Source organism: Theropithecus gelada, chromosome 7a (genome assembly GCF_003255815.1).
Source record: "Theropithecus gelada isolate Dixy chromosome 7a, Tgel_1.0, whole genome shotgun sequence".
Classification (NCBI taxonomy): Eukaryota; Metazoa; Chordata; class Mammalia; order Primates; family Cercopithecidae; genus Theropithecus; species Theropithecus gelada.
In genome coordinates this window covers 3,034,402-3,047,718 of record NC_037674.1, presented here as the reverse complement: position 1 = coordinate 3,047,718, position 13,317 = coordinate 3,034,402, and positions in this window count along the sequence as shown.

Genomic DNA, 13,317 nt, shown 5'->3' with positions numbered 1-13,317 from the left:
GGCACTGTGCGAGCTTCTGGGAAGCAAACATGAATAAAATGCATTCCCTTGCCTGCCTCCCAGAGCTCGCTGGCTTTTGTATTATAATAGGCTCGAAAGCTTCTAGAATAAACCTTGGTGAAGAAAACAATTGTTATGTATATCATGCAATTTCCCCTTAATTGATCCATTATATAAAGGCAGAATTTTTATATTTTGAATAAAATTAGAAACAATCCATTTGGTGGGCCAGTTTTAGACTAACTGATGATTTCTGAAAATAATTTCCGGAGGCTTGAGAAGCTGGTTAGTCAAATTGGACAGAATATAAAGTTTTGAAAACAGGCCATGGTGTCTACTGGGGGGGGGTCTTCTTGCACTCGGCAGGTTCTTTGTGGGCTGATGGTGAAAAAGAAGCTGCTCTCACTCTTGCAGAAGTTACAGCTGAGAAGGGGACACATGAAGGAAAGCACTCAAAGCGACACAAGATGAACACTGAGGCTTCAAGTGTGGGCAAGGAGCTAGGGCAGCATGAGGGGAGATCCAGCCGTTATGGAAACTTCAAGGGGAAAGGGGGCTTGAGGAATGAGAGGGACTTTGTTATGAGAAAAGGATGAGGCTAGCAGACATTCCAGGCAGAGGGGACAAAGCCGAGTGCTGGGATTAATTTTATGTGCCAGCCTGACTAGGTCACAGACTGCCTAGATAGCTGGTACAACACGATTTCTGGGTGTGTCTGTGAGGGTGTTTAAGAGATTGGCATTTGAATCAGTACATAGAATAAAGTGGATTGCCCCTACTAGTACAGACAGGTATCATCCCATCTGCTGAGGGCCTGAACAGACAGAAAGGGAGAGGAAGGGCAGATGGGCTTTCTCTCTTTGAGCTGGGCCATCCCTCTTTTCCTACCCTCGGACATCAGTGCTCCTGGTTTCCGGGCCTTCAGATGCAAATAGTGAGAGACAGGACTAGCTGGATATCCTAGGCTGACTAAGAATTCCTAAGCCTAGCTGGGGAAAGTGACCACACCTACCTTTAAACACGGGGCTTGTAACTCAGCCCACACCTGACCAATCAGGTAGTAAAGAGGGCTCACTAAATACAAATTAGGCTAAAAGCAGGAGGTAAAGAAAGAGCCAATCATCTGTCACCTGAGAGCACAGGGGGAGGGACAATGATTGGGATATAAACTTCAGGCATTGGAGCCGGGAGGGGGCAACCCCCTTTGGGTCCCCTCCCATTGTATGGGAGCTCTGTTTTCACTCTATTAAATCTTCCAGCTGCACACTCTTCTGGTCCTTGTTTGTTCCGGCTCAAGCTGATCTTTTGCTCACCATCCACCACTGTTGTTTGCCGTCATCGCAGACCCTCAATTGACTTCCACCCCTCCGGATCCGGCACAGCGTCTGCTGAGTTTCTGATCTAGCAAGGTGCCCGTTGCCACTTCCGTTTGGGCTAAAGGCTTACCATTGTTCCTGTGCAGCTAAGTGCCCAGGTTTGTGCTCATCAAGCTGAACACTAGTCACTGGGTTCCACGGTTCTCTTCTGTGACCTACAGCTTCTAATAGAGCTATAACACTCACCGCATGGCCCAAGGTTCCATTCCTTGGAATCTGTGAGGCCAAGAACCCCAAGTCAGAGAACAAAAGGCTTGCTGCCATCTTGGGAACAGCTGCCACCCTCTTGGGAGCTCTAAGAACAAAGATCCACCCGAAACAATAGGACTTAGACCACGGCCCTCCAATTCTCCACCTTTGGTCTTGGATTGGGACATATGCCATCAGGTCCTCTCAGGCCTTCAGGTTTGGACTGAAATGAGACTCCCAGCTTTTCTGGGCCTCCAGCTTGCAGTAGGCAGGCCATGGGACTTCTTGGTGTCCATAATCACATGAGCCAATGCTTCATAATGAATTTCTTCCTATATCTATATAAATTGGATATATATGGAGATATATATGGAGAGATATATATATATGGAAATATATATGGAGAGATATATATATATGGAAATATATATGTATGGAGATATATATATATATATGTATATCCAATTGGCCTTGTTTCTCTGGAGAGCTCTAATACACTGAGAGACATCAATGACTTCTCAGTCAGCACAGGCTAGATAATGCTGAGTAACAGACAACCCTCAGGTTACCATGGCTTAAGGAAGCAAGGTGGAAGTATCTCTCATGCTCACGTCATCTTTACTGGCAGTGGGCTCTGCTCTAGGGTGTCTCTCAGTGTCCCTAGACACTGGAACCACCATCTATGGCATCGCTGTCTCCTTGGTCCGGGAGGACCCAGGGAATCACATGCTGCTCTTCAAAGCTTCTCTGCAGAAGCCACACGTGTCCTTTTCACTCGCATCTTAGTAGTCAAAGCAAGTAACATGGTCACACCTAACTTCAAGGGCACGGGGTCCTGCCGTCCTGCCATATATACAGAAGGGGAGGGACCGTTATAGATGAACAGCCTCGAAGCGTATTGACCCTTCACGGTGGGTGTGAAGCGGCAGGGGTGGATGGAAACAGGCGTGGTGAGATTGTGAAGTGCCCTGCCAGGCTCCATAGTTTGGACCCTGGAGCTGTGGAAGGCCTCTGATCAGCGCAGACTCAGACACAAGGCCCGTGTAAGCTTGGGAAAGAGGATGCTGGTGGTGGCCTGGAGAGGGTCTCAGCAACCAGGGACAGGGAGGAAGATTCTGCCTGGACTGTGGGACAAAGTGGAGGAGAGGTGATGAATTTGAGAGGTATTTCTGAGGTAAAATCAGTGGAATTTGGTGAAAGACTTGCTCTGTCAAGAGAGGAATCTAAGATGGGTTGGAGCGTTTTCAGTTGGGAGCTGAGGCCATTGATTGTATGACTAAGAGCAACAGTTAACAGAAACAGAGGCTCCGGGGCAGACAAGCTGAATCTGGGACGCTTGGGTTTAAGATTCCTGGGGCATCCAGGACATCGCGTCTCCTCCACACACACGGCAGAAGCCCCGGAAGCTAGGCTGAGAGTTACCTTGGGGGCTGCTGAAGGGCTGGCAGTGGGTGGGCGCCGCAAGACCCAGGGCACAGAGTGAGGGGAGGCTCTGGCTGGAAGCCGGGCGCGCCCAGGTGGAGACCAGGGGGCAGCCAGCGGGGCGCGGGAACACCGAGGGGAGGCAGCTCCCCGCGAGCAGCTGCAGTTTCAGCGACAGCCCTGGTGGACGCGGGGGAGCCGGGGGAGCCGTGAACTGGAAAAGGAGACACCTGTGGGATACTCAGGAGTCGCTGGCGGTATTTGAGAGAGCAACTGCAGTGCAGCTGTGGGGGCAGACACCGCCACAGGCGGAAGGCCCTTCTTCAGAGGGCTTCACACAAGCTCTTTCCGCCTGGGCTCGGTGGCCCAAGTTCGAATCCCAGCACTTTAGGAGGCCGAGGTGGGCGGATCACGAGGTCAGGAGTTCGAGACCAGCCTGGCCAACATGGTGAAACCCCCTGCCACTAAAAATACAAAAACTAGCCTGGCGTGGCGGTGGGAGCCTGTAGTCCCAGCTACTCGGGAGGCTGAGGCAGGAGAATCGTTTGAGCCCGGGAGGCGGAGGTTGCTGTGAGCTGAGATCGCGCCACTGCACTCCAACCTGGGTGACAGAGCTAGAGACTCCGTCTAAAAAAAAAAAAGAAAGAAAGAAAAAAGACATTCCTTAGCTTCCTGGAGAGCGTTTCTCACTCTCCCGGGCTCTCCCCTGTGGAGGCCTCCAAATCCGATGCGCCCCGGGAGCCTCTGCTCCTGCAGCCCCGCGTGCAGCACCCACTGCCGTCTCCTGCGCAGCCGGGGCCTGGTTCTCCTGTCCCTGCCCGTACTCAGCTGCCTCCGTGTCCGGCGGGGATCCGGCGTGTGCCGTGGTCATCTGTGCATCCTCAGTGTCCGTCTCGTAGAAGAGGTCCAGGAAAATCCATCACCTTTGACTGAGGGGGGTGGGGGAGCGAGCATGCCTGCAGGCTGAGAGGGAGTCAGTAAAGAAAGACAGGTGTAAAACCAAAAAGAAGAAAGACTACGTCATCGGGGAGAGATGGGACCAGAGTCCAGGAGAACGGATTTCCTGGGCAAAGGCCTAGGGATGCTCCTACCAGGGACAGAATGCAAGACAAAAAGAGCAAGAAAAGTGGTGGATAATACACGTCCAGTTAAAGATGGCAGGCTGAACACCCGTATTTATCTCAGCTCCTTTGGGAACCGCAGGAAGTTATAGTCAGGGAGAAAACAGTGTATAGACCGTCCTAGTGGACAAGAGCATCCGATGATCAGAGGAAAGGAAGGCAGCGGGGAAAGAACAGAGCCAGTCGCCAATGAGATGTGCAAACAGCCCGGAGTCTCCCTGCAGAGCCCCGGAAGCCTGGGCACCGGGAACCCCAGAACACCAGGAGAGGGGTGCATTGACTGCAGAAGCACATACCCTCCTCCCACGCTGGAGAAATGCATCCAGAAGCCTGTGAACTCTGGCAGTGGGAGAGAGGGGTGAGAGACTGGGGTGAGAACAGGTTACCTGTCCGTTGTGGATGGGGAGAGCTTCCAGTCCTGCCCGGGTTCCTCCACAGCACAAGTAGACACACCTGTGCTGGGTCCACACCACCCCAGGGTGCACACCGGATGCCTCATTACTGCAGTAAGTACATAGCCCCAAAGTAAAGCCCTGTAGCTTCTCTAACTCGGGTCTCAGCTCAATCGCGCTAAGGAGAATTGTTATCTCCAATTAGATTTCAATCATTTACTTTTAAATATATACAAAGAATCATCAAACATTTGAGAAAGCATCATACGTGAAAGTTAGAGCTCAAAACAAACAGGGAAAAATGTAATATCCCCCAAAATACTGCACCTATGAAAAAAACAGGGTGCCATTACAAATAATAAAGAACAAGGAAGTGCTTTTAGAAATTAAAATTATAGGCTGGACACAGTGGCTCATGCCCATAATCCCAACACTGCAAGCGGCCAAGGCAGGAGGATTGCTTGAGCCTAGGAGTTCGAGACAAGCCTGGGTAACATAGTGAGACCCCATCTCTATTAATTAAAAGGAAAAAGAAAAATTTTAAATAAACTTAACAAATAAGAAATTAAAAGTGTAACAAATTTAAAATTTTAATGAGTAGAAAAAGTCAATGAAATATCCTAGAAAATATTTATAGATTCCAAAAGACAAAGGTGTAAATAGGAAGGAAAAGAGAAAAAGTACACTCTAAATGCACAAAGAATTATAAATTCCATAAAGGGATAACTGAAAAAACGGAGAGGAGAGGAATTTATCAACAGAATAAGAAAAAACTGTCAAGATGAAGGGACAAGAGTTTTCAGATTTAACGTGTCAGTTATGTTTCCCTGGAAAATACTGAAAATTGTTTTCAAGTATTTTTTCCAAGGCAACTCATGTCACTGTAAAATTTTTATAACACCAGCTATAAAGAAAAGATCCTAAACACTTCCAGAAAGACAAAATAACAATCACATGCAAATAACTGGGAACAAGGATGGCTTCCAACCAACTTCTAAGCAGCAACATTGCAAGTTGGAAAGCACTGGAGGCCTTCAAAATGCCAAGGGAAAGTCATTTTCAACCTGGAATTTCATTGTCAAGCTATTATCAGTCAATTATGAGCAAGGATAAAGCATGCAAAGGACCTGACCAATGCTCTTACCTTGATTTAACTCTAGTCCGGCTCCTGTGGATTCTGACTGGGACCCGACCTTGGGCTCTGTTCTTGGTCCACTTACGCTGATCTCAGGAAGAATCCGGCTGAGTCACTTAGTGAAAATCCCCACCGTTAGTCTGACCACTCTTGCCATCTTGTCACCCTGGCTACCTTCAGCAAAAATCCAGATAGGTCATTTTAGCAAAGAACTGCCTTAGCAAAGAATGACTCCTGGTAATTTTCCCCCCACCAGCCCTCCACACCTGCTCCGTGCCTACAAATCTACATTTTTGCTTATTATAGTCAGAGTTGAGCCAGTGTCTCTTGCCTACTACGAAACCCCATTGTGGTAGCCCCCCTTGAACAAAGTCTTCCTTATCACCTTTTACGTAACAAGTGTCAGGAATATTTTTCTCTTTAATAGATCACACAATGTATTTCCAGTACACACTTGCTAAGGAAGCTACTGGAAGATTTCACCCAAAATGGGGAGTAAATGAAGAAGAAAGAGACATCTGACCAGGAAACGGAATACAGTGCTGGAGAGGGTGAAGGGGACCCCTCCAGGTGGTAAGTGAAGGACAGGGCAGCAGCAGGAGGGGGCTAGAAGAGGGTCCTGCAGGGAAAGATGGAACTGATACCCTGCTATGCGGGGAAACGGCTCCCTGGCAAAAACAAATCAAAACCTGACTTGTAGCATTGGCTGATTTCTGTACTGTAAAAGCTCCCAGCATGCTGTGTTGAGCACCTAAATTATAGAATTCCTGAATATTTAACAGCAGGCTCTTTCAGCCAGTAGGAGGTGGCACCAGTACACTGCCCGAACTGGCCCATTACCTGATGTGTTTGTGTGGAAAATAACATTGAGAGGCATTTTACTGTCCCATTAGGTGGGACAAGATGAATTAGAGATAGCTATATAGAAAATGAGGCAAAGGGAACAGTCAGTTTTAATTCCAAACAACTATAAAAACTTACGTGAGACAGCAAATGGGACTGGCCCAGTAGTATATTCGGCTCAGTGTTGAAAATGTAATGTAAGCAATGAAAACTGATTTAAGAGAAATGGGTATAGATTGGAAGCATTGGGGTAGGAGGGGCAGGTAAGTGCTAGGTTTTCATTTCATAGCAGACTGTGAATGGATAATGCTTAAAAATAATCAAGCAATAAACAGGACTACAAGCATTTTTATTTAGAACTTTGGAAGAACCAGGTTGAAAATAGAATTCAACCTCAAGTGGAGAGGGAGGCATTGGCAACTGCCTTTTTTAAATGTCATGGTTTAGGTCCTCTTTGGGCACCTTAAACCATGAGCATGCAGTCCTCGGGTAGACATAAAGATTGCGTTTTAAAGGCGATGCATACTCCAGAAGTGGGGAGGAACTCAGGCAAGTCTACTGGACAGTGGATCAGGAAAGGGAGACCTAAGGGGAAATTTCTGCACAATTCCTCTGTAGAAAATCCACGTAGAGATTCTGATCCTCCTCCTCCTTCGCTTCCTCTTCTTCTTTATTATGGTAAAATATAAGATGGTAACATTTATGTTATGTTAACCATTTTTCAGTGTATGGTTCAATGGCATTAAGTATCACACGTTTACCTTGTTGCACAACCGTCAGTACCATTCACCTCCAGAACTCGTTCATCTTTCTAAACTGAAACTGTGCTCATTGAACAGGAACTCCTCATTCCCCCTCCTGTCAGCCCTGGCAACCACCATTCTACTTTCTGTGCCTGAATCTGACTACCCTGGGTACCTCTTCTAAGTGGAATCATGCAGCATTTTCCTTTTGTGGCCAGCTTATTTCACGGAGCATTCTGTCCTCAAGGTTCACCCACGTTGTGGCATGTGTTAGAATGTTCTTCCTCTTCAAGGCTGAATAGTACTCCCATGTATGCACACATTGCATCTTGTTTATTCACTGAGTTGGTGGACACGTAGGTTGCTTCCATTCTTTGGCTACTGTGAATAATGCTGCTATAAACATGGATGTGCAAATATCTGTTTGAATCTCTGCTTTAACTTCATTTGGGTACATATGCAGAAACGGAATTGCTGAATCATATGGTAATTCTGTGTGTTTGTTTGTTTGTTTGGTTGGTTGGTTTATTTTTTTTTTTGGAACTGCCACACTGTTTTTCTACAGTGATTTTACCATTTAATATTCTCACCAGTGGAACAAGTGTTTAAGTTTCTCCCCATCCTCACCAATGCTTGCTATTTTCTTTTCTTTCTTTCTTTCTTTCTTTCTTTTTTTTTTTTTTTTAAATACAATAGCTGTCCTCATGGGTATGAAGTAGTACTTAGAGATTCTTAATACTGTGCTCAAGTTATTTCTCAATCAAACGTCAGCCACTTTCTCTAATTTGCATCTGGAGAGAGGCCCTGACAGCAGCTGGCATCAGGAAACACTTCCTCAGTGGTGGACATTCTAAACCAGCTGACTGTTTGCTGCAAACAGGACTTGACCTGACAGATCACCTGTATTTTCTGTGGGCCTAGAGAGAAGAATTCACCGCTCAAAGCTCACGTCTCACTGCCTCCCACCCAACCCACTCGCTGGCCTTTTGCTTTCCAAATGGGTGTATCTGACAGGCCCCGTGGTGGACGCCTCTCCGTGCACCAGCGATCTCCAGGTGCCCAGGTGATGATGGTCAATGGAAAGAACATCCTGCTTTGCTTGAGTATGAGACATTTTGACATTGCCATTTTGATCTGCCTTAAAAGCCAATTTTGCACCTTTTGAGGAGATGCCCTCTTCTTGCCCACAGCCTCACACATCCCCTGCTGTGTAACGGGGCTGAGAGTGGTGGCAAACACAGGGACAGGGTGGGCATGCCACGTCAAATAAAAAGCATATCATGGTTTTTCTTTTTTTTCTTTTTGAGACAGAGTTTCGCTCTTGTTGCCCTAGCTGGAGTGCAGTAGCACGAGCTCAGCTCACTGCAACCTCCGCCTCCCGGATTCAAGTTGTTCTTGTGCCTCAGCCTCCCAAGTAGCTGGGATTACAGGCGTGCGCCACCACGCCCAGATAATTTTTGTATTTTTAGTAGAGACAGGGTTTTGCCATGTTGGCCAGATTGGTCTCGAACTCCTGGCCTCAAGTGATCCGCCTACCTTGGCCTCCCAATCCGCTATAGGCGTGATCCACTGCACGTGGCCTTACTGCTAGAATCTATTCCTTGTATCTAGTTGTAATTTCATATCTGTTAACTCATGTCTCACTATCCTACCTCTTCTCATCCTTTAGTAACTGCCATCCATTTCTATGAGATGCACCTTTTTAGCTCCCACATGTGAGAACATGCAGTATTGACCTGTCTGTGCCTGGCTTATTTCACTTAACGTAATGTCCTTGAGGCACATCTCTATTGCTAGGAGCAGTTTTCTAAGAATCCATCACTTTACACAGGAAGCGATGGCCCTGGCCCCATCACAAGCAGGAGAGACACACAAGTCTCCGACTATGGAATAAGAAACCCTTCTACGGCCGGGCGCGGTGGCTCAGGCTTGTAATCCCAGCACTTTGGGAGGCCGAGATGGGCGGATCACAAGGTCGGGAGATCGAGACCATCCTGGCTAACATGGTGAAACCCCGTCTCTACTAAAAAATACAAAAAACTAGCCGGGCGAGGTGGCGAGCTCCTGTAGTCCCAGCTACTCCGGAGGCTGAGGCAGGAGAATGGCGTAAACCCGGGAGGCGGAGCTTGCAGTGAGCTGAGATCTGGCCACAGCACTCCAGCCTGGGCGACAGAGCCAGACTCCGTCTCAAAAAAAAAAAAAAAAAAAAAGAAACCCTTCTACGGTAACAGGGGGACCCTGAAGGCTGGCGTGGCCCCAGCCTAGAGGGACAAACTGCCTCTGACTGTCAAACTCACTCTGCACAGGCCTTGCTGAGAACTTGAGTGTTCCCCTGTGGGAATGAGAGAATGTGCCCAGCCCAAGTCTTTCCTCTGACATTGGGTGTATCCTTCACAGGGCTAGTCTGCTGGTTTGGTAGTTAGCCAGATGGAAATGACCTGAAACGAAGTCTGAGTCATCTGTCTCGCCCATCTTTGAATCCATTCATTCATTTGCTTCATCACTCATTCATTGTAGAAATAATTATGGAACGCTCTGTGTGAACCAGGCACTGCTCCTGGCACTTGGGATACTGAAGTGAACAAGACAAAGACAAAGATAACCCCCAAGTTCATGGCAGGGCAAAGACAAGAACCAAAGAGCATCTGTGTAAAAGTGAATTGAGAGTTTATCTGAAGAGGGTGGCAGGCATGGAGGAAAGAAAAAAGCTTGAGCCTAGTAGAACAGGTGAGGTGACCATGAGTATTCCATGGGGTGCAGGGGCCTCCCAGAGCATGGAGGAGCAGGGCCTGCAGCTCCCTAGTGTGGCGTGTGCCCCGCCATATGCAGGAGGTCAAGGAGATCTGGCCCCCTTTGTTGGAAGCAAATGTCGGACTGTGAGTGCAGTCCCAGGGGAGTGAGTGCAGGGGTTGGGGGTGGCAGTGGGGAGAGGCAGTTGCATCTGGACACATTTTGAAGCTGAAGTAAGAGGATTTCAGAAAGGATTGGATGGGGTCAGAGATGGGGACAGTAAGGGAGGGATGGGGTCGGGGTTGACCTGGGATGTGGGGCCTGTGAGCTCAGGAGGTGTCTGTATGGAATGGAAAGGTGATTTCTCACTTCATCCAGGCCACATGTGGTACCACATCTGAATGTCTGCACACTTGAGATTCAACTGGACCCCTCCGGGTTACCCAGAGCTTATTTACGGCTGTGATCGTTACAGCTCCCTTTCATATTGGGCTCAGATGTGTTGAACGTATCCGACTGAGAATCTGAACGAACAAAAACGATGATGGGACCGGAAAGGCAATTACTGCTGGAAAATCATGGCCTTTCCAACTTCAGCGTTCTCTGCCCCAGAGGCAGGTTTTCGTTTTCATGTGAAACTTCAGCTACTGTCTTGGAGGGGGTGGACTTTTCATCTTCCAGATCTGGGGAGGAAGGTTATATTGAGCATTATGGAAGCTGCTTCAGATGCAGATTTTAGGAAGACCCAAGAGAAGAAAATAGGTCCCTATGACGTCACTTCCATATGGAAGGGAGCTTGGAACAGATTTCCTAGTGCACAGTAGTCTTGAGAGAAGTCACCGTGCTGTCTTCCTCGTTCCCACTTGCTCTGCCAGAAGTGATACCCAAAATACTCCTTCTCGATCGACACTACAAATATATCCCTCTCTCCCAAGAAGCTCATCATGGCTCTGAAGTTCCCAGTTCATGAAATTAAAATTTATCACTATAGTTTTCTTCCCCCGTTCCGAGACAGAGTCTTGCTGTGTCTCCCAGAGCTGGAGTGCAACGGCCCGATCTCGGCTCACTGCAACCTCCGTCTCCCGGGTTCAAGCGATTCTCCTGCCTCAGCCTTCCGAGTAGTTCAGATTACAGGCACATGCCACCATGCCCGGCTAATTTTTGAATTTTTAGTAGAGACGGGGTTTCACCACGTTGGCCAGGCTGGTCTTGAACTCCTGACCTCATGATCCACCCGCCTTAGCCTCTCAAAGTGCTGGGATGACAGGCGTGAACCACTGTACCCGGCCTATCCCTACGGTTTTTAAGGCTCTATCGAATGGCTCCATTTTACCTCTCTCAGCACATTTTACACACAAATGACAAACATAATCATAATCAGCAACATAATAAGAGGCCTGTGATTCTTTGTTATTTTATGTATTTGTTTGTTCAGCAAGTATTAAGCACCTACTGTGTGCAGGGAATACAATGGTGGATCTAACTCCAGTCTTCATGGGACTTATAATCCAGAAAAGGATCCCAATAAAAGAAGAATCTCCGTCCGGCAGAGTGTTGGGTGGTACAGATGAGACACACTCAGAGATGGCAGAGATGATGTCTTACGGGGACTGACCATGGGCTTGAGGCCCCAGTAAGGAGTCAGCCCAACAGTATCTGGATAATCCCGCAGACATTCAGGGTCCAGGACACTAGCAAGACCCCAGGTGAGGCCAGGCCAACAGGTAAACAGGGTCTAGAGCCCATGAAGCATGATGGTGAGAACAGAAAACAGGTGCCTGCCGTGGGCTGATGCCCTGCGCCCAAATGTCTGGTGAGGGATGGTGGTGGGCCACGGCTTCCTGACCAAGGCAGGTCCATATACTTGGGTGGGAAAAATATATTTATTGTCACTAATCTCTAACCAAAAGTTAGCATTTCTTTCCAATATAAATGTGCAAAATAAACGACTGTAACGTTGCCAGTACTGGTAGGCAATGCTTGACAGATTCAGCAAATAAAAAATACAGGATGCCTAAATAACTTTCAGATAAGCAAAAATTTTTAGTATATCTCACGCAATATTTGACACGTACTTACACTACAAAAATTATTCATTGTTTATCTGAAATTTAAACTGAACTGGTGTCCTGCATGTTCTCCGGCAGCCCTCTGTCCTGGGGACTCTGTCCCCACAGCCATCAGCTATTTCCATTCACACTACGCTTGTTGCGGTCATCCTGACACACCTGTGTGCTCATCACTGTTCCAAAACCGCAGCAGCTGTGAAACCAGGTTCCAGATGATTTAATGCATTAATAATGCACATATGTTGTCATATAGCAAGCTGGTTTTTTAAAACTTATTTTGCTGTTTCAGTGTCATTGGTTTTCTCTGTCACCTGAAGTAGTTCATTTCATACACTTAGAAGCATGAGTGTGAGGAGTCCATGGTCTTCCGCAGATGACCTTGGGGATCCACGGCATGAAGACAGGGAAGGCTCCTGCAGTGCAGCACCCGTCACCCCTTCTCCATGAGCCCCGGCCTGGCTGCATCCACCACGTGCCCCCGAGGCCGCACCCCCTGTGCAGTATGCTGGCCCTGGGGGAAGGCTGCCGGATTCTGTGCAAGCCCAGAGAGCTCACAGATTGACAGTCCTGATGTCAGCAGTCAAGGCAGTGGGAGCCCCGCAGCCTGCACACGTGGAAGACGGTCCTAGCGCACCTTCCAGTGGGTCCCGGGGCCCCCACAGCGCCAGTCCCTGCAAGACCTTCCCTCACAGAGTCAAGGTTCGTCTTAGAGGCTGAACGGGGTGAAGAGACTTGGGGATGAGAGCAAGGAGAAGCAGCCCTACTGAGGAGTAGCCCCAAGAGGTGCTTGGAGGGGACGGGATAAACATTAAACTGTTCCTGCTACCCAGTGGGTGACAGCAGACAGGCAGGAAGGGCAGATGATTCTAGAGAAAATCCACCACATTTGCTGGTCCCAGTTTTGTCCTCATGGAGCATACCACTGTGTGTATCTCTGTATATGTCTGGAGCCCTGGGGCAAACCCGTCCCTCCCTCCGTGCCACACAACTCCACAGTGCTAAGCCCCTTCTTGTTACTTTACTTTGGGTCAAAGTTCAATGCCTTCTCCTGATGCCAAGGTCACATTTGCACCCACTCTGGTTTAGATCCACCCCAGCCTGCCCTCCCTTCCTCCCCCATCCCCCCTTCACCGCCAGCCCCTGCCCCATGTGTCCCCTTCGCAGCACTTGATGACACACCTGACACTAAGCTCATGTCTCCAGTAACGCACCAAACTCACCCAGGACAGGACAGGGCCCAAGTGCCCAAGTGTGGAGCCGTGAGCGCACTGAGGGTGCGGCAGGGGCACCCGGGCCT